Below are 26,845 nucleotides of genomic sequence, written 5' to 3' on the forward strand. Positions count from 1 at the left end.
GTAGCCACATATGTCCAGACATGATACGAAAATTAAGTTTTGTCTAAAGGAAAGTACTAAAACGTGTTTCTTAACATCATATTAAAACTAGTATCTAAAATTAAAATAACATCTCCCACGAACTCGATGTCGACTTTATTATTGTTTTCCACAGTGAGTTTTGATTCATCTTGATTTGGCTTCCTTCGATTTATGAATCACTGTATGGTAAACGCAACATGATTTGTTGCATCGCTATCTAGCCACTATGAACTAGATGGGGTTTCTAATAAGTTGGATTCATAAACAAATGCCAAAGAATCATTAACTACATACTCACGTTTGGACAATCAAGTTTTATATTTGTCATAGTCTTTCTTTAAGTGACCTCTCTTCTTTCAAAAGAAGGACAGTCACCACCCTTCTTGAAGGATGCTTCCTTAGGACCCAAACAATTAGAATGACCGGTGGAATAATGAGTTCCTTTATGAGTACGATTTTTGGACCTCTTACTATTTTGTCCCTAACCCCCAACAGAACCATCATATTTCATGTTGAAAAGTCCTTACAGATGTGTCCCAATCTCAAGGTTAGACAAGACATGATTCTAAGCTTCCACGACTTCCATTATTTGTTTAGCAGTGCAGTCAGCTGGCAAACCACTCTTCAAGTGTTCTTGAATGGATTGCTTCATTGATAAAAGCAAATTCAATTGCTCTTTTCCCAAGCAGCAAAGTGTGCTTTCTTGAGATTTATATTAGCGGCAATGAGATTTGCCGGCTTTTCCTTAGTAAGAGTAATATAAACATCTGCTAATTCTATTCCAAACAGAAAATCCTCTTTCCATTTTTTAAAGTTTAAATCAGAAAGAACCTCAATCCTAATAGAGTTGCTATTTTTAGAGAAGGTGACTAATTTGTAAGCAATGTATACAATTAACATCATGTGAGTACCATGTAACTTAAAACCATATAAGTATACATCTTTAGAGTTACATACACGATCATATAAATACCTTTGGGCTGAAAATATGACATACAGTTATATACTCTCCACATGATAGCGACTATGAGAATATATTACAACCTTCGTAAATTCTGGTGTATAAACCACTAGGATTAGTTACTTCTCAAGTCTATAATGTGCATGTATCCCTCCATAAACCAATACACAATCACCTCATTTAGGAGGATGACTACGCATTAGAATAAGAGACATCCCACCACAATATGAGACTAATATTTCTAAAATCCAATCAAGTATGCCACTTTAGCAGTCACAATCCAATTGAATCCTTAAAACTCTCTCATACCATACATATAAACTTTATGTCTCATTTATCATATACATGTGATTTTAGACTTGAAGAAACGGACAATTTGTCACTAAAATCACATGCCATGCCAATTATGTTGCTCCATTCATTGATAGACAATGAATTACACTCTACACATTATTTCTGTGGTGATATACATGTGAGCTTTCATCTGCATTTCCGAAACCATAGAGAAATACAAGAAAATACGTAAAAATACCCTAAAAATACACGTGTAGGGTTTTATACGTATTTTCACATCTTTAAAAGCTTCAAATACATAAAATAAATATACCACAATGTAGAGCATCTTGATACGTGCATGGTGGTACCAAGAATGTCTCAAATGAACGTCAGACGTGCCCTCACGCACCGCCGGAAGCAGTCAACGGACAGATCGGTCAACAATCAATGAACTGGTCCAACCGGTTGATCGGTCGGGACAATCGAGTCATGTCGAATTGCCAGTTGAATTCGGGTCGAGTCGGGTCACCCACCCAACCGCTAACGTCAGCCATTGCATGTGCTAGCTATCGCCGCGCGTGGAGGCGTGTGCTCGACGCACGCCGCTGCCTAGCGGCTCGTGGCTGCACATAGGGGTGGATGTGGCATCCCCTGGTGGCGCGCCGCCTATCAAATTGCTCGTCTCGACGAGCTTTTTCCATTTATGTAATAAAAAATAATTTTTGATTCACAAAAACGAGCTAATCCGTATGTTCTAATTCTTGTCCATGGTTGCACTGATACCACATGTTGGCCACGAAAGAGACACTCAAGATCTCCATAGTTAGAATCTAGAATACATTAATTAAGTAAAAAAGATTTGTGCATATGATTTGGAATCCATAGTTCTTGATACGAAATAGCGATGATCCTCAGCGCAAGTCTTCTCATTTGTTATCCTCTGTATCACTTTCTCATGATACTGCCTCTTATAGTTAGTGTTTGCTCTTTATATGAGATAATTTGTGCATTAGGGTTAGAGGAGGGATTTGAGCTCTATTTATAAAGTTCTAAGGCAAGCCGTCTTATCACGGATCGAGCCTTACTTGGCCCATACTAGCCAGTCCCATATTAGACTATTTTGAAAATTTTATATCTTACCTTGTTAGATCAAGCTCGTAAAATGATTAATTATAATCTCAATTAATGTAACTCACATCAGAAAAACTCTTACACCCCATTCGTGCAACCCATTCGTTCATTAGAATCCCCAATTCCTTCGATTTGAACCCTAATTTTTTTTTTATCAATTTCACTTGACCACATCAAAATCCAGCGTTGGCATCATCGACCTCGAGATTCCTCAGTGGAAACGACAAAGAGTGCTCATTTTTTGATGCCCTAATAAGTGGAGAATCTTTAATTTTTTACAGCAGCAGAGAGAAAAAGGCAGAGAACAGCTGAAAGGTACATCTTTCATTGTAGTCCTGATCGGAGTGAGTTGTCGTTGTCCTTTTTTCTGTAACATTTTTGTGTCGTTGTGGTTGGTTTCATATATAGTACATTTGGGCATAAAGTATTTAGGATTAAGTAAATGTGATAACAAAAAGTATACTCAAAGGATTAATGAAAGTAATTCAGAACAAATGCTATCCACATAGCCAGACCCATGTGACAAGCGCGAAGAAGAAACTCGGAAAAAATTGGGCGTGTGAAAAGATGCGCCTCCATGTATTCTTGTAATCGCTTTTTCTAATTGGTCTCCAACTAGTAACTTTTGAATTTGTTAGGTAAGGATTGTTTTTTTTAAACATTTCGATGTATTTTATTGCAGCCATCAACATTATCGGGGTGAGCGTCCTAAGGGCACCGGTTAAATTAAACATCCATACATGAAGATGTAATTTGAAAGTATTGTTTCTCTCGTTTTGTGCATAATCATTTTATTGAAAACAAAAGTACTCTTTATTAGGTGTGGCTGACACGTGCTTTAGGGGCGCTCATTAACAGTCTTTTTAATAACAATCCTTAGCTGGTAGCCATAGCATGTCCTGTTCATGATTTGGAAGCAAATGTTTGAAAAAACTTCTAATAAGGCCATTGCTTTTTAAATTGGAGACTGTGTATTACAATGGCTCTTGATGTCTGAACCGATTTTATGGTCTCCAGATTAGGTCCGAATACTCCAAAACTCTGAGGACCTTTTGGTCAGCTAAGTCATGAGTTAAATTAAGGTTGAAAGGCTAAAAAGCTTTCGAGCCTTTGGTCAGCTAAGTCATGAGTTAATTAACCTGTTGGTACATGAGTTAAATTAAGGTTGTTAATTTCAAATAAAAGTTAGGAACTTCAAAGGCATTGGTAAGCCACCAAAAGATGTTGGTAAATTATTATAGTAGTTGGTGATCTTTGACTTATAAAGAAATATTGGTACTTTTTAAAACCAAACAAGATAATAAGTTGGTTAGTCACTAATATTTGTTGGTATTTTAATGTGACGTATGTTGGTATTTTAGTCAAATAAAAATGCATGGGCAATTTTGGAGTATACAAAAGCGAAAAATCTCTTCGTACTTTCATAATGATTTTGTGTTTGGCCAGACTCGATCGGATGATTGACGTATACAAGAACAGTATCTTCTAAAGTTAGCTAATCGGGTTTGAATATCAGTCAATGGTTTCACCAAATTTTACAATGTCGTTACCGGAGTTAAAGCCACTCTTATTATTATAATGGATCGTGTCTATATATTAAAAATCAACACCTACTTTAGTACATGTGAGCATAAAGTATTTAGGATTAGGCAAACATGAAAACAAAATGTACACTCAAGAATTAATGAAAGGAACAGAGGCCGAGTTCCGGCACGTAGAGACAACGGCGAAGTGTGCACGTGTTATTCTAGATATATTTGTGCTTTTCTGTTTTTTTATTTTCTTGAAGCTTAGTTGAATGTGTTGGGCTAAGTCAAATAACGAGGGTGATTATGTACAAACTAGAAGGGGAATTTTTTAATGACCAGAACCACGCTGTGCCACAATGTTCGTTTTTTTTTATGAGTGATATAATAGGAACAAGTCCTAAAAAATCAGTAGGACAAGCTTACATACCTGAGGAACGGAGGTAAAGTGCATATAGAAGTTCAAGACAAACCAAAATGGGAGGTTAAGATGGCCTCATCTTCCGTGGGACCATGCATGTACGCAACGGACCTTAGTTGAGTCGTAGATTTGTTGTCCAATTGACATAAGGATGGGGTAGATGATCAGATCCTCAAAGTCGGTTTATTACGCTATGAACGAAAGTCATATTATGCTTGTCTTGTTAAACTCTAGTGTTCCGAAAGAACAACAATTTTAGAGAAACGGGGCTGCACTACAGAGCTTCGTGGGAGAGAGACAAAGGTCAAGATAGAGAGTACGTATTGTAAGAGCATTTTGTTCTAATTAGTTTGTCTATCGTGAGAGTAACAAAGATGTCTTATAAGGTGAGAGTGTCTGACCAAAAAAAAAAAAAATTGAGAGTGAACATAGTGTAATGGTGTCCTTCTTATTGTTTATAAAGTGATTTGCTTATTATGATTCTCTTGTATTACTACCGCTGCCACTACATTCACGCCGAAACACCCCGGCAGCGTAATAAAAGTCAACATCTTGTTTCACAACCGAGCTTCGATATCCAACACTAAGAAACCAACTCCAACGGATACAAGCATATTGTGTATAGACGTAATAGATGTAGGATTTTCTGGAGGATACGATCAGCGAGTTTCTTTATCAAACTAATAGCATTCGAATAAAGAGCTATTTTATACTAAAACAAATAGTTATAAGGGATGAGAAAAAATGGTTAAAACCGTCCAACCAAATCGAACCCATCATTGTATTGTGGTTCAGTTCCATTTGAGAGTACTTTTTGAAGAAAAACGGTTCAAAAATCAAACAAGGCCGGTTTTTGTGGTTTGATTTGGTTTCAACTTTTTCGAAACCAAATCAAACTGTGAAATCGTATTGTATAAATTATTAGTTTTGTCAGTTAATTTTAGCATTTATATATGAATTAGCCTATTGAAATAGGTTTGATTTTCATTTTGTGTGAATTTATGAGCTGTTGTGGGTGTAGAATTTGGTTTTTTTTTTCATTTAATTACAATAGATAAAGATAAAAAGATGAAAGAAGAAAGAATGACTAAACCGAATCAATCCCCAAAAAATGGTTTGGCTTGGTTGGTTCTTAATATGATTTAGTTGATTTCAATTTTCTTCAAATCGTGCTTATGTGGTTTGGTTTGGTTTGACATCCCAACTGCCCCAAGTGCACCGTGTTCAACTGCCCCAAGTGCACCGTGTTCACTACTAATAGTTATCAATAAGGAAGTAAGGGTTGTGTAAGATTTGCACAATTTTTTGCTTTTTAACGTAAAGGTACATATTATGAGAAAATGTGAGTAATTAAATATAATTAATGATATTATAAGGCAAGTCATTAAGGCGAAGAGATGAAAACAAATACTCCATGGTGAATAGTAGATATATGCCGAGGGAGCACTTAGGTGGAGCATTTTTTTTTGCAGAGAATGAAGCAAATCCAATTTTTGCAAAATGAAGGAGATGTTTCTACTTTTCTAGAGTCACATATGTTATCGTGAAAGTTAACATTTTGTTAGAGAATCTTTTTTTATGATTTATCCAAAAGTTCAAAAGTGGATTCAGAACTACATAGCCAGAGCCATGTGACAAGCACGAAGAAGAAACTTGAAAGAAATTGGGCGTGCGAAAATGTACACCTCCGCGGGTTCTCAGAATTAGCTTTTTCAATTAAGTCTCCTCCTTATTATTTTTTAATCCATCGACTTCATTGACTGTAAATTGGACGATGCACCTGTTGCGAAGTTGCCTATACGCGCTGTTGATGGGAAATGAGCCATATTTAAGTATGTGAAGTTTAATAATTTTTTTTTAATAATCCTTGACGTCGCCATAGCATGTCCTGTTCATGATAGGGAAGTCCATGTTTCAGAATTTTTATAACAAGGCCACTTCTCTCGAAGTTGGAAATAATGTATAACCATTGTTGTTGATGTCTGAACCGATCATATGGACTCCATATTAGATCCGAATGATCCAAAACTCTTTGAATTTATTGCTCAGCAAAGTCAATTTTTAATTTCCCGAATCGATTCGTAGTTGGCCCATATCTCGAGTCTTTGTGCATGTGAGCATAAAGTAAATGTGAAAACAGAAAGTATATTCAAGTATTAATGAAAGGAATGGCGGTTCCGGCAAGTAGAGACAATGGCCCATGAAGTGTGCATGTGTTATGCTAGCTGTATATGTTTTTTGTTATAAAATTCCGGCACGTAGAGACAATGGCCCGTGAAGTGTGCATGTGTTATGCTAGCTTTAATGAAAGGAATTGCGATTCCGTCACGTAAAGCTTTAGTGGTATGCGTTGGCCAAGTCAAATAAGGGGGGTGATTAAGTAGACATGAAATTCTTTCAATGACCAGAACACACCGTTCCTACAGCGTTCAACTTTTTATTTTTATTTTTATCAGTGATAAATCAAGAAGAAATCCTGAAGAATTAGTAGGGTTGGCTCACAAGCTTAAGAAACAGAGGTAATGTGAATAGTTGGGTAGTCTTGGACCCCTTAAAGGGTGTGGTGCTCTTTCATACTTATAAACTGATCACTAGCCCATTTCATAAATGATATGGGATAACCCTAACAATCTCCCCCTCACTCATGGGACTTAGGTCGGATCCAGATTTGTTCGGAACTTTATACTTATAAACTGACCACCGGTCCCTTCCACAACCAATGTGGGATAACCCCAATAATATAGAGGTCCAAGGCCAATGTTATGGGTGGTTTTAAGACTCTCACCCCAATAGCTAGCTCAAATGATGAGACTTTCTTTTATACTTATAAATTAATCACCAGTCCCTTTCATAATCAATGTGGGATAACTCCAATAATATAGAGGTCCAAGGCATACTAAAAAAAGGAAGGTTAGGACGGTCTCATCTTTTGCGGGACCATGCATAAATGCACGGACTTCAGTTCAGTTGTACATTTGTTGTCCGATTGAAAAGTCAATTTGGGTAAGTGTGGCTGTAGATTTGCGAGTTCTCAAAGTCGGTTTATTGCCCTGTAAACGGAAGTCATATTATGCTTGTCTTGGCAAACTCCAAAGTTTACAAAAATGGCAATTTTAGAGAGACAACGCTTCACTACAGAGGTTCATAGGAGAGATAGAGAGGCTAAGATAGAGAATGTGTATTATAAGAGCATTTTGTTCAAATTAGTTTGTGTATCGCGAGAGTAATAGAGGTATCTTATAACGTAAGAAAGTTAACATATTGTCATAGGTGGTGCATTTTTTCTCTGCAAAAGATGAAGAGAAAAAAAATGAAAGAAGAAAGAATGTTTAAACCGAATTAATCAGCAAAAAATAATTTGGTTTGATTGGTTCTTGACTATAAATGGTTTAGTTTGGTTTCACATTTCTTCAAATCTTATTTATACAATTTGATTTAGTTTGACGTCCAAATTGTACCAACCATATCGTGCTCACCTCCTAATAGTTATAATAAAGAAATAAGTCCGGCAAAAGATTTGCACAGTCATTTGTTTTTAATATAAAGACACATTTTATAAGAAAATTTGAGTAGTTTTTTTTTTGGGGTAAGGTAAGAAATGTATTGACTAATCACGCACAACTTACAAGGGGATAAGCCGAAACACAAAAACCTCGTACCTGAGGCGACACAAAGAATGTCTCGACAGGTACAAAGGTGTTACAGCTAGCTAAAGCTTAAAAGCAACCCGTGCGCAGCACAACCCAAGGCCAGAACAACAGCCAACAACGACAAAAGGATAGCAAAGGCATCACTGGAATATAGAAGCGGAAATGCTTCAATTAACTTGGATTCTTCTATTCCAAGGGGTATCTTGAACAGGCTTGAAGGATATTGCAGTATCCCTCACAATCTTGACAAGGTGAGTCCGAAGGGCTGGAACAAAGAGGATACGATCCCTGAAAAGGATATGGTTTCTTTCCATCCAAATGCAGTGGCACAACGCTCCGAAGGAAGCTCTCGCAATACGCTGGTGGAAATTGCAGCCCCCAATACATCTGATGGCCCACTCGAGATTTTCCTGCCATGTACCATTTCTCCATGGGATATTGCTTTTTCTTGCCTAGAACCGTGCAAGAGCACCCGTGATTGTACACCCGAAAAATAGGTGGTCAATTGAGTCCGGTCTCCGACGGCAGAAGGCACAAGATCCATCAGAGATCCTATGGTAAGCCAAGAGTACCACCTGCGTGGGGAGTCTATTGAGGCATATCAGCCATAGCAAAAAGCCATATCTTGGTGCAATGCTACTATCCCATACAAAAGAGTGCCATGGCATATCATGACCCCTAGACCTGGTAATCTCCCAAGCTGAACGGATAGAAAAATTACCAGATGGGTGGCCTAGCCATAAGAATCTATCTTCACTTACCGTGTCCAGCAATATACTGGCTTCAGGCCAGGAGTTTATAGTATTAAGGACATTAGATTCTTGCCAGACGGATGTATGGAAATCCCTAACGGAAGAGTTTCGTGGAATACCCGAGCGGTAGATATCCCTGTCCGTGAAGAGCTTGTAAAAGGGGCCTTTCTGATGCCAACAGTCATACCAGAAGGATGTAGTGGCTCCATTTCCAATATTCCATTTGAATAATTGTTGGACTACTTGGCGTAAGTTCAGGATCTTCTTCTATACCCACGAGTAAAATGTCTTTTTTTTTTTTTTGGTAAAGGTAAGTATATGTATTACTTTTCAAATCACCAAATACAAAATAACGCCAAAGCTAGCCCTCAACCCGATTAGGACATAGAGATGTCCGAACATGGTCAAAGATGGCTCAGCAGGAACTATACAATAGGCGAAAAAGAGACCAACCATAAACAAAAGGAACAGAACCCAAATTAGGAGGCCATCAGGTCACTTCGAAGATTGAACGTGGAAGTCCCCACTTCCTTTGTAAAATCCGGTTTCTAAGAGTATCCTCAACTCCCCCAAAGGATATGGCTTTATCCTTAACAACTTTGAAAAGATGTTTGCGCATACCCGGGATAGAGACACTCTTGTTTCTGAAGATGGCATTGTTCCTTTCAGTCCAAATGATATGACATAGTGCACCAAAGGAAAATCTAGAGAGGCGGTGAGCAAAGGAAGAACCACCACAAACTTTCATCGCCCATCTAATATGCTCTTGCCAAGGACGGTTGCGCCAGGGAAGGTTACATTTCGTTGCCCAGAAAGAAGCGAACCTACTAGTAGAAGTGCAGCCAAAGAAGAGGTGGTTGACCAAATCCGGCCTAGTACCACAGAAAGCACACATGGCGGTGTCAATCCTGCGGTTTTGCAAGAGAAGTACCTGGGTAGGCAACCGGTTGAGAGATACTAGCCACAAGAGAAAGGCATGACGGGGGGCAATGTGATGATCCCATATGAAAGAGTGCCAAGGGGCTGAATGTCCTTTCCTTCTGATATGATTCCAAGCTAGCGCTACCAAGAAGGAGTTAGAAGGATGTGGTGTCCATATCAGTTTGTCCTGGGTATTTTGCACGAAGATTGATGGTGATTCCGTCCAGCTCAGGATATTGTCTAGTGTGTTTGAAGGTTGCCATATACAATCGTAGAACTTCCGAACCGAAGTATCCCGGGGGATCCGCGACTGGTAAATGTCCACATTGCTGAAAATAAGGTAGAGAGGGCCTTTGTTGTGCCACCAATCAAACCAAAAGGAAATCGAGTGTCCATTACCAATCTTCCACCGAAATAAAGCTTGGGCAGAAGCTCGCATATCCAGAATTTTCTTCCATGTCCAAGAGCAGAATGTAGGTCTGGATACAACCCAAAAGTTTGATTTTTTTAAGAAGGTTGAATGTATCCATTTGCACCACATGGATTCCTTATCAGTGAAGAGAAACCATAAGTGTTTAAGAGTCATTGCTCTATTGTATTCTATAAGTCGCCGTATCCCAAGGCCACCTTCTTCTTTGGATAGACATACAGCATCCCATGCTACCCTAGCACCACCCATTCCTAGATCAGGACCTTTCCATAGAAATTGTCGCAAAATAGCCTCAATTCTATACAACACTGATTTCGGAATAGAGAAAATAGTGGCCCAATACACTTGAATGGAATTCAGGACTGATTTGATGAGTTGTAACCGACCAGCAAAGGACAGAAACCGTTGAGTCCAGGAGCGGGCTCGAGCAGTTATAGAATCAATCAAGATTTTGCAGTCCTCTTTGCGTAGTCTAGACGAAATAATAGGCACTCCTAAATAGCGAAAATGGAGTGAACCTTGTTGGAAACCAAGGCATTGAAGTAATTGGCCATGCAGAACCGGAGTCCCCCCCGAGAGGAAGATATTGCTTTTCCTAGTATTCGGTTTTAGGCCAGACCAGTCAGTGAACATATCAAGAGATTCCTTGATTAGTTCAATCGACCTCAAGTGAGCTTCTGAAAACAATAACACATCATCCACAAAAAATAGATGAGATATATGGGACTTTTTGCATCGCCAAAACCAGCGGAAATCCGGAATGTTTGTTTTGGCCTTAAGAATACCAGAGAAGACTTCCATAACCATAATAAAAAGATATGGCGATAGCGGGTCACCTTGTCGTATACCTCGGCAACTACCAAAAAAGCCATGTAATTCCCCATTGATTGAGATCGAGAATTTGGCTGTTGAGACACAAGCCATAACTAGCTTGACGAAGAAGTCCGGAAATTTGAAGGCCTTCAAAGCCTTTTCAATGAAATTCTAGTCAACAGTATCAAAAGCTTTTTGAAAATCCACTTTAATGGCGCACTTAGGAAGGTAGGCCTCATGGTGAAAGTTCGCAAACAATTCTTGAGCAATCATGATGTTGTCGCTAATTCTGCGTCCTTTAACAAAAGCCGTTTGGGAAGGGCCAATCAAAGTTGGTAAGACATGTGCAATACGCCTAGCCAAGATTTTAGAGATGCATTTGTATAGGGTATTGCAACATGCAATCGGACGGAAATCATTCATGGCCGATGCATTAGGGGATTTCGGCACTAGAGTTAAAATGGTATTATTTAACTCTTTAAGCATGCATCCAGACTCAAAGAAATCTCTTACCGCCATGAGAATGGAGGGTCCAATGATCTCCCAAGTGGTTTTGAAGAAGTCAGTATTATACCCATCCGGCCCTGAGGCTTTGCCTTTAGCAAGCGAAAAAAGGGTAGACTGTATTTCCTCATCCGAAATCGGTTGTGCTAGGAGGTTCCTCTGATTCTCATCTAAAACCCGGCCAATGTAATCACTTATCTCCCTAATAGAGGCCTGAATAGGAGCAGAATTACCGTTGAGAAGCACCTGAAAGTGACCAACAATGTGATTCCTGACCGCTTGTGGGTCAGTTACTATAATACCATCATCTGTAGTCACCGAGAGGATTCGATTTTGTAACCGCCTTTTGTTGACAAAATGATGAAAGAATTTAGTATTCATGTCCCTCTCCTTAAGCCAGCGAATCCTGGATTTCTGTCTAAAAAAGGATTCCTCTTGTAATCTCAGAGCAGAGAAGGATCGGATGTGCTCCACTTCACTATCACGCAGGCTTTGATCAAAAGGATGAAGTTCCAAGGCCGTCTGAACAGCATAGAGGTCTGATCTGGCCTGTTCAGTCCAAGTGGAAATAGCTGAGTAGGAGCTTCTATTCAAGTGTTTCAACTTTGATTTAAGAATCCGAAGTTTGCAACAAATCAAATACATAGGTGTGCCTACTAAATGAGTATCCCAAGCTTGAGCTACTAAGTCCAAGAATTTTGGATGTGTAGCCCAGAAGTTGAAAAACTTGAAGGGTTTCTTGGAACTATGTGGCGGTAAGATTTTTATCACCATGGGGGAGTGATCAGAGATACCTGGCGCAAGGAAAGTGGCTTCGGAGAAGGAGAATTGCTGATTCCATGTGTCATTAATGAGCACCCGATCAATCTTGCGAAGTTTCCGATTATCACCTAAAGAATGAGACCAAGTATACCTACAGCCCACATATCGAAGATCCTCTAGTCCCGCTTGGTTTAGGCAGTCCCCAAATTCTTCAAAGGCCGGAATCCATTGAGTTGTGCTACCCACTCTATCATCCGGGTCTCTGATGGCATTGAAATCTCCAGCAACAATCCATGGTAAGTCACACGAAGAGAGCTGAATAAGGTCAGCCCATAGCAGACGCCGATTCACAAAGGTATGTTCTCCATAAACAATTGTGATTAGACAAGATTTTTGCATATACAAAAGCCTAAGCTGAGCATGTATCATTTGCCCAGAAGAGAAAATAAAAATCATCTCCAACTCATTCGGGACCCAACCGAACCATATTCTACCAAGGGGGAAAAATTCATAGTTGGAAATCCACCACCAGTTGGCGCATAAGCCTCTAGAAATATCAGCAAAAAGAGAGGCTTTGGCTTTTGTTTCAACAATACCAATACAGGAAAGGCGGTTTGTCCTAATAAAGGCCCGAATCTCTGCTTGTCTAAGGGGGTTTACTAGACCCCTAATATTCCATATACCAAAAAACATATTTCAAGGCGAGGAAGGTTACCTCTGAGTTTTCCTAGGCCTCCTCCTCTTTGATTTTTTTTTTCGAGGAGGACGGGCTAGGTGCCTTAACAGGACACATCGAGCTAGGAGTTGACCCAGGAGAGGGCTTAGAAATCTCATCCGTGGCACTGGATGCCATAGTTCGTGAACGAGTGTTGGGGGGGGGGGGGGGAAACAACAGCTGGTTCTTCCTCCTCCATTTCTTCTGAGGCACTATTCTTCTCCAATACTGACCGAGAGTCGGAAGAGTCTTCAGTGGGTGACTGTGAGTTTAGAGCAGTATCCTCAATCTGCTGGTCAATTAAGCCTGAAGGACACGGGGCAGAGGAAAGGCTCGGCCCTGCCTTAGAGTCCTTGAAATGATTCAGTTCAGGACTTATCAAACCAGGTTCAACAATGGGATTCAAAGCAGTAGTCCGGATTTCTTCCTCCCCCAGGTTCGGTGCCAGTTGTGAGTCTAGTGCAGGTTGGATCTGGTTTGATGGCTTGCCAAAGGGAGATTTGCCTTTTTTCCGGATGACCTGAGTCCAACCTTCTGCTCCTTGAGATCGAATAATAGTCTCAGCTCTGTATTCAGTATGTGTAGAGGCACATTCGAATCCACTGGTGCCCAATTTATGGCCAAATATGCCACAAGAAGAGCACGCCAAAGACTTCCATTCATATTCGATATTGATCAAATTCACTTCACCGTCCCAACGAAACTTCACTGCTTCCACTCAGGGTTTTGTGGTCTGAATTTCCACACAGACTCGTGCATAAGAAATTCTGGTCATCTGTTCCGTTTGCACATCCACATACAGTGGTTTCCCAATGGCGCTGGCTATTCGACCAATGCCAGCCGGAGACCATAGAGAAAATGAAATATCTCTTAGCCTAACCCAAACCGGGAGAGAATCTATAATACCCTTCTTGAGCTTCAATTTTGGGTGCCATTGTTGGAGCATCATTGTGCTACTGAAAATAGAAACCGGTCCCATATCAATAATCCTCCTGCGGAAGTCAGCATTCGGAACTCTAAAGAAATAGAACCCATTTTCATGTAGTTTAACATCAACTATATGCTCTCCCCATGCTTTCTTAAAGGCTTCTTCAGTTAACTTGAAGGGAATTTTCTTCCCAATATAGTGCCCAACAATGCATTCCAGCCAGAGTGGATTCTCATCAGCAACTACCTTTGGTGTAATATCCACTATCACTTCACCATCCTCCTCCAGCGGAGGAACAAAAGCTAGGTTGTAACCTTTAGTCAATACCTTCGCCACATTTGCCCACGTTCTAGTTACGGGTGCACGGATGGGTTGGCCTTGAGAACGACTAGAGTTCTGTCCCACCTCAATTGTTTTCCCATCTGGATTTGACTTGGAAACAGAACGAATTGAAGGTCCAGCATTATGGGCACTCCTATGAGAACGACTCCTATTCTTCGATCGACCCCTACTCCGGCTGCGGCTAGAGTTACCTTTCAGGAAGAGTCTAGGGCCAGTAGGAAGTTCAACCTCATGAATAAGAGAGGTAGATTTTCCTTTGGGTTCTACTGCCTTGGTGATAACAGTAGGAACATTCACCTCCGATTGAGACTCAGCAACAGGGGAGGGACCAGGCGATTGGGTTCTTATATTCTCCTCTATAGGGTCGAAGTATAGCAAGCTACCACACCAATTTCACCAACCAGTCAACCTAATAGCAACATAAAAGCCAGAACAGGGAATTGCAATAGTAGGTCTCCTTCCCAGCATTAATGCGTCCACCAATCCCAAACTCCAGCCCCACGACAGAAGGAGGGAAAACGAAAAGAGGGTACCTACAAGAGGGGATGCCGACCTCCAAGAGAACAATCCAGCAGAATGCACTCAGTGTGGTCGGATTTCTCAGGAAAAGGAACCCGCACCAGGTGACCGATCAGAACCGATGGCCCAGCCTCTATACTGAAAGGGAAAATGAGCCCTTTTGGAGGGGAGAAAGAGGAGAGTCCAGGGGACCTTGCCTCCAAAAATCAGCTCAAACGGCCGTTGGAATCCGCCGGAATCAGCAAAAATCCGTCGGGTGAACAGTACCCGCGAGAAACCCAGTAGAGAGCATTTCAGCTCGCGTGAACAGTGCCGCGAGATTTTTGGTGATCCTTCCCCACTAGCAAAATGTCGGTTTGGGTACAACCCAAAAATTTGTACGCTTGAGGAAATTGGAGTGAATCCATTTGCACCATAGGGATTCTTTATCTGTGAATAGAAATCATATGTGTTTGAGCATTGCTGCTCGGTTACATTCAGCCAATCTACGAATGCCCAGACCGCCTTCTTCCATCGGGAGGCACACTACATTTCAAGGGACTTTGGCACCCCCAATACCTAAGTCCGGTCCTTTCCAGAGGAATTGTCTTAGAACTTGCTCTATTCTAGAGAGGACAAATATAGGCAAACAGAAAACACTTGCCCAATGAACATGGATGGCATGAAGGACCGACTTAATGAGTTGGAGGCGGCCTGTAAAGGACAGAAATCGTTGAGACCATGAGCGTGCTCTAGCAGTTATAGAGTTCACCAATGAGCAGCAATCGGCCTTGCTAAGTCTAGATGCTATAACCGATACCCTAAGATATCGGAAGGGGAGTGTACCTTCAAGGAAGCCGAAGGATTCCAGAATAGAATTGTGTAGTTCCGTAGATCCACCTGAGAGGAAAATCTCACTTTTGTTCAGGTTCGGCTCTAACCCAGACCAGGACGAGAATAAATCAAGTCCTTCCTTGATAAGGTTGGTGGAAGCCACATTAGCCTCCGTGAACAGGAGTACATCATTAGCAAAAAACAGGTGAGTTAGGCCACTAGCTTTGCACCGCCAAAAAAACTTAAAACCAGGATGCCGTGACCGAGCATTGAGGATGCCCGTGAAAATTTCCATGACTAGGGTGAAAAGGTAGGGGGACATAGGGTCTCCTTGACGAATACCTCTACCACTAGCAAAGAATCCATGAAGTTCACCATTAATGGCAATCGAGAACTTAGGAGATATAACACATTCCATGATAAGCTTGACAAATGTCAGATGGAAGCCAAAGGTTTGTAAAACCATTTGAAGGAATCCCCAATCAAGAGTGTCATAAGCTTTTTGGAAGTCTACCTTGATTGCACACTTGGACAGGTACGGCTCATGGTGAAATCCAGTAAACAGTTCTTGAACCAGGAGGATATTATCCCCAATTCTCCGCCCCTTAACAAAGGCATTTTGGGACGGACTTATAAGAGACGGTAAAACAAAGGCAATTCTGTTTGCCAAAATCTTGGTGATGCATTTATAGACCGTGTTGCAGCATGCAATTGGTCGAAAATCGCTCATAGCTGAGGCATTGGGGACCTTTGGCACTAGCGTAAGGATGGTAGTATTTGTCTCCTTAAGCAAGGAGCTAGATTGGAAGAAGTCCTTTATAGCCAAAATGACTGAGGGGCCTACTGTATATCAGGATGATTTAAAGAAATCCACATTAAAGCCATCAGGGCCCGGAGCCTTGCCCTTCGCCAGAGAGAACATGGAGTTGTGAATCTCAATGTCAGTGACATCTCTAACCAGAAACCAGGCCTGATCGTCATTTAGGGCTTGCTCAATTACTGCCTGTAAACCCGCAACAGTAGGTAGGATGGTGGAGGAATTAGCAGCCAGTAAATTCTCGAAGTAAGATAGAATATGGTGCTGGACCAAACTCGGGTCATTAAGGATAACACCATCATCATCCGATACAGAAAGGATCCGATTGTGGAGGTGTCTCTTGTTAACGAAGTGGTGAAAGTACTTCGTATTATGATCTCCTTCCTTCAACCATTTGATTTTCGACTTTTGTTTAAAGAAGGATTCCTCTTAGATTCTGAGATGCGAGAAATCCAGGAGCTGGTCTTTTTCAAGACTCGCCAAAACCGGATTAAAAGGGTCAGCCACAAGAGCATCTTGAGTGGAAGCGAGAGCTAACCTGGCTTGAGCGGTGTGAGAGGATATCTCAGAAAAAGCTTCCCTGTTCAGTTGTTTCAGGCGCCTTTTGAGAAGCTTCAATTTCTGACATAGCACAAACATGAGTGAACCAAATATCCGGGTTTCCCACACCTGAGTGATCAATGCTGAATAAGATGGATGAAACATCCAATAGTTAAAGAACTTGAAGGGCTTCCTAGCGGAAATAGGAGGCACGATTCTGACGATCATCGGGGTGTGATCCGAGACACCGGGGGCTAGGAAAGAGGCCTCCGAGAAGGAGAAATCTCTGCCCCATTGTTCATTTATCAGGACCTAGTCAAGGATGTAGACCATGTAAATCTATGGCCAACGTATCTAAGATCCTCAAGGCCCGCTTGGTCTAGGCATAAACCGAACTCCTCAAAAGCGGGGATCCAAGCATTAGAACTGCCTATCCTATCTGAATCATAACGGATAGCATTGAAGTCACCCACAACCAGCCAAGGGGCATTAGCAAAGCGAGAACTCGATTCGATAAGGTCTGTCCAGAGAGCCCGCCGAGAGACAAAAGTATGTTTGCCATAGATCACCAAGAAATAACAAGTCTTATTTAAAGCTTTTATACTCAAATGTCCATGTATAGCCTGAGAAGACATTGAGATAACAGCTAATTCCATCTCATGTGGTTTCCACCCAATCCAGATTCTTCCCCGAGGGGAGAAACTATAATTTGAGGTCCATACCCAACCTGGAATCTAGCTAGTACATATTTCTTCAAAAAGGGACATATTAACTTTTGTTTCAATGATACTAATGCAAGAAAGAGAGTTAGATCTGACAAATGATCTAATTTCAGCTTGTTTGATGGGGGCCATTAATCTCCTAATATTCCAGATACCAAAAAACATATATACAGGGGAAGATAGAGCCTGTCACCTTTTCTTGCTTGCCCGTTTTCTTGGCTTCGGGTGGGCTATTTTAGCAGTTTTGGGGCTGCTTTGAGGATTGGGATTTATCACAGCAGGGGGCTGGAAGAGCAGGAACAGAAGTGCCCAAACCCGAATCGCCATTTGGGGGCAGTCCAGCTCGCAGACTAGAGAGTGGCGGAGCAGGGGAGGAATTCTCCTCCTCAGAATCACTACCAGCTTTGCTGGCCAGCATCCCTTGAGAGTCTTCTGAGTCAGAGGAATCCTCGGAAGTGGCTGGTGTAGGAATATAGGGTCAGAAAAGGATTGAGTTGCTGCACGAATGGTGATGGGTTTAGCAAGGACAGAACCCACATGAGGGGGATTCGTTACAGCAAGGTTTCTCGCTTGTGGATCACCATTTTTCTTGCGGACAGTCTCCCATTTTCCTTCCGTCGGGAGGGGAGGATTATGGGCAACAGGAGTTGCAGAGGAATTAACACTGATGTCTGTAGGTGTCACCCTAGCAGGGGGACATCTATGCCCTAATGTACCACAGGCTTTGCAAGAAACTGGTCTCCATTCATATTCTACTGCAATTGTCCATGTTTCACCATTCAAGATGATTTCTATAGAATTAAGAAGATCCTAGCTTGCCTTGATCTCAATACATACACGGGCGTACGAGATCATTCTCATTTGCTCCGTTTGGATATCTACATGCAGTGGCTTACCAATGGCACTAGCCACAGCACTTATACTAGTAGCGAACCACAAGGCATAGGGTATATCCCTCAGTTTTACCCACACCGGCAGAGATTGGTGTTGATTCTTCCTCAGTTTCAAGGTGGGGCACCATTGTTGCAAAATCATTGGTACCCTTAAGATGGTAATCGGGCCACCATTGAGGATTTTCTGCCGAATAGATTCATCCAGAATGTGAAAGAAAAAGAAGCCATCTGCATTTGCCATGACATCAACAACATGTGCTCCCCAGACATTTTTTTATGGCATTTTCAGTCAACTTGAAGGGTAGTTTCTTACCCACAAAGTAGCCCACTAGACATTTCTTCCACTAGGGGTTGGTGTCTTCAAGAATCTCATCAGAGATTTTTACCATAGGTTTGCCTTCCACAATCATGGGAGGGATGTATGAGACGGTATATCCCTTCTCAGCTGATTTGGCTACAGCAGCCCATGATCGTTGGGCTGGTAGTTGCTTCGGATCCTGGGGATTCTTTGAAGCTGCTAACCCTGCAGATAAGCTCTGCCTTGAGGTTGGCTTTTGATGTACATGGTGTTCCGATGAGATTCCCTCTTCATGTGCCTCATTAATCCGTGGGATAGCCGAGAAACGACTTCGGCTGCATCCATGCCTTCCATGTCGCTGTGCTTCCATAGCAATGGATGTCTCAACTTCTGCTGAGGCATCAATGGTTTTCAGTTTCACGGGTTCCACAGGAACCATGGGTTGCGGGGTATCTTCAGAAGTGCCAGCTTTGGCCATAGGAGGGGCTTGAGTAGTAGAAAAATGCTTAGCTGTTCCCTGCCTTTGCTTAGCTTTCGATCCAGTGGCCTTCAACGGAGGCTCCATTACACAAGAATACCCAGATGAATATCCTTATACGAGTATAGCCATTTACCAAGAGAGCCCCGCACAGTAAAGGTCGAAAGGATATCCAAAGGCCAGTGATTCAATCCTAAGAACAGTAACACGCACCAGAAACAAATTCCAGAACGAACCCAGAAAAACCCAAATCTGTTTCACAGCCCAATAGAGAAAGGAGCTCAGAAATCACAACGGACTGGCATCCCCAGGCACCAGAATCAGAGGAACCAGTGAGTAAAACCCACAGACCAGCAAATGCACCAGAGAGATTCCAGACAAAACCCAGCAAAACTCAAATCCGTTCCTTAGCCCAGCATTAGAGTACGGGAAAACAATGGACCGAGTAAGAACTTACTGGCAACCTTAGTCTCCAGATATCAGAGGAAAACCAGTGATTCAATCACATAGACCAGCAACCGCACCAGAAGAGTTCCAGACGAAACCCAGAAAAAACCCAGATCTATTCCACAGTCCAGCAGGGAGAAGAGATCGGGGATCCCAACTGATAGAAGAAAGTGTACTTACTGGCAACCCCAGGCACCGAATTTCAGAGGAATCCAGCGGCTGGATCGACCAGGAGGCTAGCAATCCCACTGGATGAGCATTCCACGGGCGACAGCTTCCGAGAGAGAAGCTGAACAGTACCGAAAGGAACAGTACCAAGGGCGGGTGAAAAGTTAGAAAATTTGAGTAGTTAAATGCTATCAATTTTAATAAAAGGCAAGTTATTAAGGCCATGAATTCAGAACGAATACGCGATGGTGAATTGGTAAATATATGCTAAGGCAGTACTTTTTTTTTTTGGTCTAGTCGAAGGCAGTACTTAGGTGGTGCATTTTTTTTGTGGAGAATGCTGCAAATTCAATAAATGCAATATGACGGAAATTTTAGCTAGAGTCCCATGTGTCATTTGGGAGGCGATTCAATATTATGTACTTTTAATATATATATATATATATATATATATATATATATTGCAATTTTACAATATTGGACTGGGATGATAAATATGTCCAACGTAGATATAGTTATAGAATAATTATATTTGACTTAAATGTTTGAGAATCATTTTTTTAATCCAAAAGATCAAATGTGAATTCAGAACAGAGGTTGTTACATAACTAGAGTCATGTGACAAGCACGAAGAAGAAACTCGAAAAAAATTGTGCTTGTGAAAAGTTACGCCTCTATCTCTGTCTTCTTTGGTCTCCACCTTAATATTATTAAAATCCATTGACTTTTTGACTAATGGTTGCTGCACCTCCTACGAAGTTGCCTATGCACGTTTTTTATGGCAAATAGAGTCAAATTCATATATGTGAAACGTAATGTTTTTTATTAGAATTTCGTTAACAAGTGTTCTAGGTATTGATTAAATTAAACGGGATAATGACACAAATAGTCCCTGAACTTTGACTTAATGTGCAATTTGGTCCATGAACTTTAACATAATGTTCAATTTGGTCCCTAAACTTTTAATTTGTTCAATGTGGTCCCTGAACTTTTAATATGTATTCAATTTAGTCCCTGAACTATATGAAAATGTTCAATATAGTCCATGCACTTGAATTAATGGAAGGACTATATTGAACATTTTCAAATAGTTCAAGGAGTAAATTGAACACATATTAAAAGTTCAGGGACCACATTGAACAAATCAAAAGTTCAGGGACCAAATTAAACATTAGGTTAAAGTTCAGGGACTATATTGAACAAATTAAAAGTTTATGGACCAAATTGCACATTGGATCAAAGTTCAGGGACTATTTGTGTCATTTTCCCAAATTAAACATCCACACGTAAAATTTTTTTGTCATTTTTAAATATTATTTTTCTTATATTATGCACCATCAGTGCATTGAAAATGGGCTTGCAAGTGGTTGTCAGCTACCAGTTGAGGCCTAGAGACCCCCACCAGCCACTAGGCAAGGGCCTGTGAGCCCTCACTAGTCGCTAGTAGAGTTGCGGCCTTCTCTCACATTTGGGAGAGAGCTCATAGCACTCGCTCAAAGCTGGGTGAGGGCCTCAACCCTTGCCTCGTGGTTGGTGAGGGCTCGCGGACCTTGCCTAGTGGCCGGTGAGGGCCACAAGCCCTCGTCCAGATTTGAGTGAGGATGGTGAGGGTCGTGGCCCTCACCTAGTTGTGAGTGAGGGCTTGCTGCTCTCGCATGCGGCTGGCAATGGCTACAACCCTCTTGCCTAGTGGCCGGAGGCTATTGGAAAAAGGTTTGATTTTTATGTTGTGTGAATTAATGTACCATTGCCAATGTAGAATTTTCTTTTCCATCAACTTACGGAAGATGAAGAGAAAAGAAAATGAAAGAAGAAAGAACTACTAAACCGGATCAAACAGACAAAAGATGGTTTGGCTTGGTTGTCTCTTGATTATGAAACGGTTTAGTTTGGTTTCTCTTTTCTTCGCACCGTATTTATGGAGTTTGGTTTGGTTTGACATCCAAACCACACCAACCACACCGTGTTCACCTCCTAATAGTTACGAACAAGGATATATGTGTTCTAAAAGATTTCCGCAATTATTTACTTTTTAACATAAAGGCACATTTCATGAGAAAAATTTGATTAGTTAGATATAATCAATTATAATAAAGGGCAAGTCATAAGCGAAAGAGATCGAAACATATACTCCATGGTGAACAGCAATTATATGCTTAGGTGGAGCATTTTTTGCGGCGAATGCAGCAAATCCAATCTATGCAATATGAAAAAGATTTTTTAGTTATCTAGAGTCTCGTGTCATCATTGAAAGGTGATTCTTTAGGAATATTTGATGTTATGGATTTACGTAGATATATAGTGAATGATCGATATTGGACTCCAACTATAGAAATCGCTACATAACAATCATAAATAATTTAAATGTTTGAGAATCATATATTTTTATTCAGAAGTCCTTGTTGAGTGATCTTGGGCTTCTTTCACCCCAAAAGCTAATTCAAAGGGTGAGATTTTTCCTCACATTTATAAATTGACCACCGGCCTTTTCACAATCGATGTGAGATGACCTCAATAATCTCCCCCTCACACATTGGGCATTGGGTCAGAGTGACAATAACCCATAACTCTCCCGTGTAACTATTGGGTCCATACTTGTTGGCAACCTTAGGCTCTGATATCAGTGTTGGGTGGTTTTGGGCTTATCTCACTCCAAAAGCTAGCTCAAAAGATGAGACTTTTCGTCACATTTATAAACTGACCATCAGCTCCTACAATCTCAACGGTCCCAAAGTGAACTTAGAACTGATATCATCTACATAGCCAGAGCCATGTGAAAAGCAAACGGAAGAAACTTGAAAGAATTTGGGCGTGTGAAACAGGTACACCTCTATATCTACGTGTTCTTAGTTCTCCACCTTATTATTTTTAAATTCATCGACTTTATTGATTATTAACTGGAAGCTGCGCCTACTGCAAAGTTTCCTATACGCGTTTTCTATGACGATGGAGTCACATTCAAATATGTGAAGTGAAATATTTTTCTAATAGTAATCCTTGGCTCCCGCCATAGCATGTCCTTTTCATGATTGGGAAGAAAATGTTTCAAAACTATTAAAATAAGGCCACCTCACTAGGTTGGAAACCACCATGTTTTGTCGTTGATGTCCGAACCGATCTTTCCTGTCTCCTGATTAGATCCGAATATTCCAAAATTCTTAGGATCTATCGGTCAGCTAAGTCAATTTATTTATCTCGAGTCTTTGTAAAATTAGTAATAATTCAATGGTCCCTCTACAAGTCTTAAAAGTCTTCGTCATGACTATATATGAAAGTCCCCGACTTGTACTCGAGAACCGCAAAACATCTTCGGTTTGTTCCAAATTGCCTATACCCAGTACACCGTGCTAGATGAAAAGGTATTTCGGTGCCTATTTTCGAAAGAGAGAGAGAGAGGTGACCCTGCGAAGTGTGAAGCGAGCTCCTATGGCAAACCCAGAAAGGACTAACATTCCATTTGGAGGTGAGTATTAGGTCTTCCTAAATTTTAGGGGGTGCGATATCCGTCATGGATTCGCCGACACCCTCTACCACTTCTTAGATAATGCTGGGATTCACATTTTCATGGATGACGCTGAGATTCGACCGGGTGAAATAATTGCTAACAAGCTTCTGCAAGCGATTAATGATTCCAAGCTCTACATACCCATCTTCTCTCCAAACTATGCATCGAGTCACTGGTGCCTCATTGAGCTTGCGAAGATGATGGAGAACATCTCTAAATCTAAAGAACATGAGAATAAGAAGGTGATATTGCCCATCTTTTATGACGTGGAACCTGAAGATCTCAAGCTGGACAAGCCGGATAAGCCGTTGTATCATGATGCCATATTGAAATTGAAGGAAAAGAAGGTGAATCAGGAGAAGAAGTTCACCACCGGGGATGTAGACAGGTGGCGAGAGGCTCTCAGGGAAGTTGATGCCAGCAAGGGGTTGAAGCGAAAGGATCATTCAGGGTAATCATCTAACCGTGAATAGGAAAATTGTTATTTCTAACCGGAAGATAGATTTAATAAATATTCATTACTTATATTCCAATTCCAATTTCCCTAAATCTAAATATACGGTCCCAAATTTTTCTTTTATTATTTTTTAAATCACGAGATATCCAAATTTTTTCTGACCTAATAGGATTATTATGGTTTTGTCTTTGACCTAATTTTCATTTTATAAAAATTTGGCTTTGCTTCATCATTTTTATACTAAGTTGATCCGTGTATGTGTTAAGATTCTACTATATGCTAGAGAACTTGATTATGGAACTTTACGTTGTTGCATTTTTAAAGTTATTTTCCATGTTAACAGAAATAGGTAAATCTATTATTGCAATAACTGATCACGCATTTATATTTAGGAAAATTTCAAATAAGGGCTTTGAGTACCTTCATTTTTTCAAATAAGAGTATGCAGTGAACATTGTTTAATATAAGGACATGAATTGGCCAAATCATCTCAAATAAGGGTTTGAAATGACCAAATCGTCTCAAATAATGACTTTTGGTCGGCCGGCCAATATGTGACTATTTTGACAATGGGTATTTTAGTCAAAAAAATTCTAAGTATATTTTTTTACTTTTCCTTTTCCTTTTCTTTTCTTTTTTTTTTTTCTCTTCCCTCCCTAGGCCATCGCCGCGCCTCGTCGATGGCCGGCGGAGGCAAGGGCCGCCCTTGCTGGCATCGGGCAAGGAACGCCCTTGCCTGTGAGGGCAAGGGGCCCTCGTCTGGGCTGGCGATGGCGTTCCTCGCTAGATCCGACGAGGCCAACCCTTGCCAGCGTCGGGCGAGGGTCATCTTGCTTGGGTTAGGTGGGTGAGGGCGACCCTTGCCAGATCTGGCGAGGGCAACCCTTGCTCGACATCAGCGAGGGTGGCCTTCGCTTGAGTTCAGCGACCTCTGTCAACCATTGACAAGGCCCGGTGATGGCTAGCGGGGGAAGAGGAAAAAAGAAAAAAGAAAAAATAAAACAAAAAGGAAATGGAAAGGAAAAGAAAAAAAAAAGAAAAAGGAAAAAGAATAAAAAAGTAAAGGACGAAAATGCCCTTCAGCCGGTGAGGTCAGGCTCTTCTTTAAGACTGACATGGCCACTTAAAGTTCTTATTTAAAACAAAGTCTACTTTAAGCCCTTATTTGAGAAAACGATGGCCCTTCAGGCCCTTATTTGAAAAAATGATGACACTTCATGCTCTTATTTATAATTTTCCCTTTATATTTTGATTGTTCTACTTAATTGAAAGAACATACATTTCTCTTCCTCTATTCGTTCAACTTAAACTTGTAATTGGACTTTAAAGTTTGTAATTCATCACGACCTGAAGTTTTGGGGGTAACTTTGAATTTTTATCGAGTCTTGAATCCATCTTGCCTCCTGAACCACCAAAAAAGAATAAAATTAAAACAGAGAAATGTAGTGACCCTTTTTGATAAATGATTAGATAGGAAATATCTATTTCTTAACTGGCAAGGTGCATGCGTGCTGCACGGATCTAAGTATGTATTTGTTATATTATTTTAAATGTCGGAGTCGTGTTGAATTTTCACAAGAGAAATACAATTATATGCAGAAATTATAATAAAATAAAGATTCACATCAACGAAATTCCCCGATTGAGTCTAAATGGATTTTACTTAAAGCGGATCAAAACCCCCAAAACACAAAATATTTACTTAGTTTAGTTATTTTGAATGAAAAGTTGTCTAGCATGGTGAAAAAGTGGGTTGCAGGTAAAAAAGAAAAAAGTGAGGCAAAAAAATTTAATCAAACAAATTCAATATACTTTTTAACTTGTAAATGATTTTCCTTGTTTGGCTAGTCATAAGATGATCATGATATGATTTTTGAGTTAACTTGGATTGCTATTGGCTCGAGTTGAACTTATCGATGATTTAAGTTGTGTAAATAGAGTGTTACTATTACAAAAAAACCATAGCCTTGAGTAACATAAAAAATGATAGCAGAAAAGTTAAAAGTAAATAATCTCCTATTAGTTATAAGTTGGGTAAGACATTACAATTAAGCAAATTTGAGGAGTGAATAGAAACTCTACTAAATCTTTTTTCTTGATTAAGTTTGTCATCTTTTTTTTTTTTAATTTGGTCTTATTTAGAGTTATTTAGAATTAGACAAATTGAAACGATTTTCTTGTTAATTGTCCATGTGTAGATGACTTATTTTTTACTGAATTGAGTAAGTAGTTTGTTTTCCGCTAGGTGAAAATCATGTTGGTTATCATTTTAGTTGTAACAATAGGAAAAAAAAATTTAAAGTGTGACATGAAACCGATAAAGCAAAAAAAGAATAATAAGAATAAGCACAACAGAACCACGGATGGCAAAGAATGAATAAGCGAAGAGAATAATAAGCAAAGATTCTCTCTCTTATCTTTCTCTTTGCTTATCTTGGTATTAGGCTTGCCTTACTGATGGCAGAGATAGAATCAATAAGCAAAGAGAAACCGGTTTCTCTCGCAATATGTGCGGTGGGGAATGCACCGTCAAGTGCCTCTCAATAACAGCTCCATTAGCTTCTCATTCTCCTTATGAGATTCGTTCATAAGATCAAAGTTTCTTAAATGGGAACAATACCCTAAGCGGTGGTGCACTAACTCGGTAGTCCCGCCTTGGTTGAATGCTGCTTTATATCCCAAACTTGATCATTATCTAAAAGCCTTCCAAAATTCTAACAATATTTAAGATAGTCAGATTGAACTTAGTTGACGGTTACATCATAAGCTTTTTCCCTCCAAAAAGTTTTGACCTCACCTTCCCACCCGGTTACTTAGTAGATGGTTTGTCAACATGCAAGGAAATGAGTTTGTTACCTTTTCTCAATTGAATCTGTTCAACTTTGTGGCAGCGATGGGCAGCTAAGCAAGTCGGTTGTTGAAGAGGTTCTGCATAGGCTTTGGATAAAACGAAGAATAGTGACCAAAGATTTAGTTGGAATGAAGGATCGAATAGCAGTCATAAACAATTTATTAGGCATCGACTCCGGTGGTGA

At 40.5% G+C, this 26,845-nt stretch overlaps 1 pseudogene; it reads left to right on the top strand.

The window, feature by feature from the left end:
* The first annotated feature begins 23,550 nt into the window (after positions 1–23,550).
* On the top strand, positions 23,551–26,845 carry LOC115694249 (uncharacterized; annotated as a pseudogene).

This window comes from Syzygium oleosum, unplaced genomic scaffold (genome assembly GCF_021117445.2).
Source record: "Syzygium oleosum isolate NSW1041296 unplaced genomic scaffold, Sole_v2.1 Sole_v2.06, whole genome shotgun sequence".
Classification (NCBI taxonomy): Eukaryota; Viridiplantae; Streptophyta; class Magnoliopsida; order Myrtales; family Myrtaceae; genus Syzygium; species Syzygium oleosum.